At 49.2% G+C, this 6,816-nt stretch overlaps 1 protein-coding gene across 1 annotated transcript in view; it reads left to right on the top strand.

Moving 5' to 3' along the window:
• Positions 1-525: 525 nt before the first annotated feature.
• LOC103677247 (zinc finger protein 256-like) overlaps positions 526-6,816 on the top strand; it is a 20,575-nt gene continuing 14,284 nt past the window's right edge. Inside the window, exons 1-2 of the mRNA XM_008706507.2 lie at positions 526-657; positions 3,408-3,534. The gene's annotated coding sequence lies outside the window, so the exon portion shown is untranslated. The remainder of the gene's footprint in view (positions 658-3,407; positions 3,535-6,816) is intronic.

Here is a 6,816-nt window from a genome sequence, read left to right as displayed (position 1 = left end):
TTAGGAAACTGACCCTAATGTTTCAGGATGCAAACATTTGAGGAACAGCAACATCTTTGCAGCTATATAAGATCTCATTTATTTCTGAACTTCTGTACGGAAAAGTTTAACTATTTCAGTAAAAGGATTTGGGAGCATCTAAAATAGTCTTCTCCTTTGGAAGCAGAGAGTCATAGAGTTTGAAATTAGGGCTCTTCTCCAGCTTTAAGGAGCAAAGCCGGTTCCCCTGGGTGCCAACAGTTCTTTACACCAAACCTCAGGATGCCAAGTGAACAAAGCCCACGTACTCCAGGGCGCAGGACCCCCTGAGGGCGACTGCCAGAGCTCTAGGAGTCACATCACCGGGAAGAGCCTCCGCCCCCAGAACACAGCGCGGAGCCAATGAGGGAACAAGACGCGGCATTTCTAAAGGAGCGCGTCCTGTGGGGGCGCGACTACGGCCTCAAGCCCCGTAGGTACTTTTGCTACCTGTTGCGTTGGTTTATCGCTACGGTTCCAGAGAGGATTCAGGATTTGGGTGACTGATCGCAAAGACGGGGCGGGAGGGGGGCGCTGTCCTCGCCGCACACCGTTGAGTCCGGGTGTCCGTTCCCTTCCGGCCCCGCTGCCGGCCCACCGAATCCGATGGCGGCGGCCGCTCCCAGGGACCCGGCTCAGGTAAACGCTCGCCTCCCCGCCCTCCCCGCCGTCCCCCCACGCAGACCCGAAAGGCCCGGAGCGGGGCGCCTGCTCGCGTCCCTGCGGCCCAGGCCCCGGTGTCCGGCACAGGGAGGCGCCGGAGGGCGGGGGCCCGTGTGTGAGCGCCGGCGTGCTGGCTGCGGGACGGGCTCCGGGCTGAGGGGCCGGCTGGGGCAGAGGCTGGAGGCGGTCTGCGCCCCCAGCGGGGAACAGCACGTCTCCCTGCCTTGTGTCAGCAGCAAGATGCGGCGCGGCCAGCGAGGCCTGTCCCCTCGCTGCCTGAGCAGTCCGTGTGTCATGGCGGTAACGAGAGGTGGTCTAAGCCAGGTGTCAATAGGCTTTCCCGGGCCGCAGAGACGAGAACCCGCGGCGGGGGTGAGCGAGGAGGCAGGGAGCGCAGGAGGAGGGAGTTGCAAAGTGGATGTTATTTACTTATTTTTTAAAAGCTATTTTATTTATTTGACCTGGAGAGAGTATGCGCGCGTCGGGGGGTAGGAGAGGTAGAGAATCCCAGCCGACGCCGGCTGAGAGAGGAGACCAACTCGGGCTACATGCGGTGATCCTCACCTGAACCAAAACCCAAGGGTGGGGCCCTCAAGGGACTGAGTCACCGGGGCGCTTCAGTGTTAGAGTTGGAGTAGAATGACCACTGTGGCTGTTGGAGAATTGGTTGAATTATGGTCCATTTTTGAGAAGAGCTAAACCAAATTGTGGGTGTTGCAGATGACAAGAGAAAGGGGGGAGTCAGGGAAAACCTCAGGGCTTTTGGTGTCTGAACCTTAAACGTGAAACAAAAACGGGCAGTTATTTTACCCACAAAAAATGGGTTTATTTGGGAATGAAAGAAACTGCAATTCAGAACACACAAGCTTAGGCCAAACAGTAGGACAGGAGTACAAAGGAGAGGTAGGATTTTTTAAGGGGAAGAGGGCAAAGTTTTGAAGGCTGTTACAGACTCCAAGTCCATTGGAGTAAACTGGGAGTTCGAAGAACCGTGGCTTCCCATTGGGTGAGCTGTTGGGTGGGGTGATCAGGAAAGCCTGTCTTTTTGGGTCAGGGGTAGTGAGGTACTGTGGCAGTATAAGGTCAAGTCCGTCTGTTCCTCGTGGAACTGCAGTTCATCATGGTACTAGTGTCTGAGCAGTCTCCCAGCTGCAACCTCTGCCTCCATTTCGGTGAGGTTTCCCATTCTCAGTTTTCACAGGTCCTAGCAGCCAAAGAGATGGAAGCTCCCATCATCCGGATGGAAGTTATCAGTAGGTTGATTGTGCATGGGGATACCTAAGTTGTTTTGACATTGTTCACGATCTCTGACGTTTCAGAGAAGTGTGGGTGATAGCAGAAGGTGGGCAGCTGGACAGGAAATTTTGGAAAACTGGGGGAAAGATTCAGGATGGAGAGTTAGAAAAACGATGGCTATTGTGTAGACCAGGGTGGAGATTTGGATCACATTTAGGAAGGGAATGCAGAGTATCGTGGCAATGCTATTAGTATAGGTTGGAGGGTCTCGGTAAAGTGTGCTCGAGTGGTTCTCTTGTTCAGCACCTGGTTGGATTGGCTGGGCATTGCCAACACAGGTGGTGAAGGAGAAAGAATGATCTGGCAGATACATGGACAAGCCTTGCATGGAATGATGGGACAAGAGATAGCTAGGACACCTAGGAGGTGGTTGTTTTTTCCCCCCCCAGTAGTCTCCACACCCAGTGTAGAGTCTAACATGGGGCTTGAACTCAGGATGCTGATCAAAACCTGAGCTAAGAGCAGGAGTCAGACCCTTAACCCACTGAGGCATGCCGGTGCCCCCTGCCCAGGAGCATTTGAGAGTCTGGGGATGCTCTTTATTCGGTGGTGTAGGGTTTGAACAGAAATTTGGGATGAGTTTTTATAGTGTTTGGAGTGTTTCAAAGTCTTGCTGCTGGAATAGGTCTGGGGCAGTTGTCATTTGTGATTCACTGTGCTGGGCAAGGAGACCTTTCACGCTGGGGTTTTCACAAAGGTTCAGTGGAAAGTGGTACCTTCTGATTGTTGAGGGACAGTATGGACAGCACAGATATAGAAGAGGGTCCGTGAGTGTCGTAAGTGAACAGTGCTTGGGAGTGTCTGTTACGGAAGGGAGAATTACAGGGAGGTGAGGAGGGCTTCTAAGTAGCATTTGAGGCTTTCCCTCAATTGGGATCCATGAAAGTACTGGGACTGGAACCTGTTTGAGTTTGTCAAACATCCCTTGGGTGTCATGTGACAAGTACAAGTGTGAGTCAAGGGAGAATCCTTCGGTGTGGAGCAGGAAGGTGTGGAGTTCATCTGTGGGGTCTGAAGACGTGAGAGAGGTACAGTCTACAGAATCCCGTACACATGGAGAGGAGGTGTGAGCTAAGGGCCTCAGAGCCCTGGTATTGAAGGCTTTCTGGCAGAGCAGGGCCTATAATTGTCTGTCTTGAGGGCACAGTCTGGGAGACTCCCCGGGAATATCATGGGGTAGGAATGGGACCTTGCAGGCCAAACCGAGAGCTTAGATTGCATCTGTGTGTCCCCCTGCCTGTTACTGCTGTGGACTGAACACAGTGGTTGATGGGAAGGTGAGAGGAGAGCAGCATTAGAGGCACGGGGACCTGGTATTTATTCTGAGGTGGGGAGCTGGGGTGGCAGGGGAGACTGGGTGGATGTGTGGGGGTTGGATTGTGGGTTGTCAGAAATAATGCTCAGGCTGCCAACTTTTCCTTTCATGGTAGTGTGGTGTGACCTTTGAGGACGTTGCCGTGTACTTCTCCTGGAAGGAATGGAGGCTTCTTGATGAGGCTCAGAGACGGCTGTACCACCATGTGATGCTGGAGAACTTTACCCTTATATCCTCGCTGGGTAAGTCCCTCACGGTTCCCATTGACCTGGACTAGACTCTGTATTCCACGTCCCCCTTTCATTTTCCAGGGGATGGTTTATCCTTTTCTCGTATGGACTGTGGGCACTGCTTGCTTCCCCAGCTTTCTGGGGAGTTGCTTTTGTCGCTAGCCCTGAGTTGTAGGTGTGCCCTTTTCTTAGCCCTGCAGCCCCAGCACCCTCCATGTGGAACCCTGATAGGGTAAGATTGGAGGTCAATAGTCATGCAGTGAGGCCGATGGAATGCACTTTGCTTGCCCTCTTCCTGGCTGGGTCCGTGTGTTCAGATCCTTGCCATTTCTGTGGCCCGGGTTTTGAACCCTTTGTGTAGGTGACATTTCCTTGTGCCTTGCTGTGCCTGAAATTGCAGGCAGTGGCATGTTTACTACTTAAGTGGACCATGGATTACTTCTCAAGACTGTCCTGTATGGTTCTTTTTGTAGTGTTTACATCTTTACCACCTGCCCCCCTCCCATGCGCTTTGTTGAGGTATGATTGACAAATAAAATTATATTATTGAAATTAGAGTGCATAACGATTTGATACACATTAGGAAACTTTTTTTAGATTTATTTATTTATTTGAGAGAGAGAGAGCGCGCGCAAGCCAAGGGGAAGAGGAGAGGGAGAGAGAAACCCATGGTGACTCTGCCCTGAGCTCGGATCCTGAGGCAGGGCTTGGTCTCTCCACCCAGACATCAAGACATGGGCCGAAACCAAGAGTTGAACGCTTAACTGACTGGCCACCCAGGTGCCCTTACATATGAAATTATTGACAAAATGAACCCATTGAACACAACATCGCTTGACATAATTACGTTTTTTGTTAGTGGTGGTTCGAAAGCTTAGTATCTACTCCAATAGCAAATTTCAAGCGTACGATAGAATATTATCAACTGCAGTCAACATGCTGTATATTAGATCCTCAGGACTTACCTTGTAAATGTTAGTGTGTACCCCTGACCAGCAGCTCCCCATTTCCCTCAGTTTATAGCTTCTGGCATTCTACTTTCTGTTTCTCTAAGTTTGACTGACTTCTTGTCTTAATAAGTATCCACATAAGTGGGTTTGTACCCTGTATCCACGTACAGGGTTTGTGTTTTGCTGTGTGGCTCATTTGACTTAGCATGGTGTTTCTCAGATTCGTCTGTTTCGTGGTCATTGTAGTGTTGCCTTCGTGTTTATGGCTGAATATTCCTGCATGTTGTGTGTGTACTAAATGTTCTTTGTCACTTTATTTATTTATTTCTCTATTTAGTTACAGTTTGTTTTTTTATTCTCTCTCTCTCTCTCTCTCTTTTCATATAGAGTCCGTACCCAGTATGGGGCTTAAATCCACTACCCTGAGATCAAGAGTTGCATGCTCTGTGGACTGAGTAGGCCACGTGCCCCCCGTTTGTCAGTATAAACACTCACAGACTTACTGATGTTTCCGTGTATTGGCTATGTGAGCAATACTGCAGCGGATACTCATGTTCAGATACGTTGTGGAGATACTGATTTGTTTCCTTCGGATACATACTAGAAATGGCCGTGGTGGACTATATGGTAGTTTTATTTTCAGTTTTTGGTGGGTCTCCTAATATTTTCCATAGTGAATTCCCCGCTTACATTCCCAGCAGCAGTATTCACATGTTATTTTTTTCTGCACATCCTGACCAACCTGTTGCCTCTTGTCCTTTGGTAATAGCCATTGTAACAGGTAGGAGGTGATATCTTGTGGTTTTGGTTTTCATCTCCCGGAGGATTCGTGATTGTGAGCACGTGTTAGTCACTTGTACATCCTTTTCACTGTCTCGCGTGTTTCATCGCCTCTGGCGCAACTTTTCAATGGGGTATGGTGGTGTTTGTTAGTTTTTGCTTTTGTTGTGTATGCTTTAGATGTCCTTTTCAAAAAATCACTGTCAGGAGTAAGGTTAAGGAGGCTTTTCCCTATGTTTTTCTAGGAATTTCAGGGTTTGAGATCGTATCTCTAAGTCATTAGTCAATTTTAAGTTCATTTCCTTCAGTGCTGGAAGATAGGGATCCAGGATCCCTGGTTTTTCATTTGGATATTGAGTTCACAGCAGCATGAAAGAGGTTATTCTTTCCCCAGTGTTGATTCTTGGCCTCATTGTCAAAGATTAGTCGTCCATACATGTGTAGCTTTGCTTCTGGGCTCTTTATTCCATTCCACTGGTCTGTTTCTATGCCAGTACCCTATTGTTTTAAAAACTATAGCTTTGTAATTTAGTTTGAAATGACAGGTGTGCTGCCTTCAGCTTGATCTTCTTTCTCAAATTGCTTTGGCTTCAGACATTGGTTAACTCGATGGCAAAAGATGCCGGTGTCCTCTGTGGAGCAGGAAGCTGGAGGCTCTGCTGAGCGGGGACTGCAGTCGCACCCACCCTGTGGCTGGCAGAGATAGCCCCAGCCCTTATTTCCCACCCATCACACACGGCTCTGCCAGTGGAGTCTCCAGCCGACTTTTCTGTGTGCTTGTGCCCTCTTTTATGGTCTGCTGTGTTCTAGTCAGTGTTAATGGGCCCTTGAGCACTTCCAGGCTAAGCCACTCATAGACAGCTGTAGAATTGATTTCTTTTGTTGGGGTGAGGGATGATTTCTGCTTTTCTACCATCCTGCTGACATCAGTCACATAGGATGTTTTTCTTTGTTGTGTCCTGAGTCGCTGTAGGACAGTGCTGGCGGTTCACTTGGCCTGTTTTCCTACAGTATTGGTATCGTCCTGGTACCCTGTAGTTGCTCAGGAGGGCTTACAGGGAAGAGTCCTTTGTGTATCATAGCATGGACATGCTCCAGAAGTAACCAGGTGATCTCATGGGGAGCCTGTTTCTGGTGGACGGCAGCTGGGAAAGGTGTGGTATCGCACTGTGTTGAGATCATACTGGGCACCTTTGTTTTTTCAACCTGAGTTTGGTCCCATTGCTATGGCCACACCCCACTTCTGTCTTTCCTTCTTTACTGTTGACAGTTTGTGGACTTCTGAATTCTACTGTTTGGTGGTTCCATGATACCCAGTTTAGGGGTAATAAATGCTTCTCGAATCTCCACGTCTTGCCAATATCTCTCACTGCTTTTTCCGAGTAGTCCGACATTCACTCCTGAAAGTTTTACCATGAGCTATTCACATGCCCTTAAACTACCTTGAACAAAAGCAAATTTCTAGGGATTGGATATTCCCGCAGCCTCTCCTGAGCCTAATATCAATAGCAGAAATGGTCCTACACAAACCTTTGGTCAGAGAACAAGTTGTAGACCCTGGTTC

This window comes from Ursus maritimus, unplaced genomic scaffold (assembly GCF_017311325.1).
Source record: "Ursus maritimus isolate PB19 unplaced genomic scaffold, ASM1731132v1 scaffold_19, whole genome shotgun sequence".
NCBI classification, from domain to species: Eukaryota; Metazoa; Chordata; class Mammalia; order Carnivora; family Ursidae; genus Ursus; species Ursus maritimus.
Note: the sequence above shows the minus strand (reverse complement) of the source record. Positions and strands in the feature narration are given on the sequence as shown.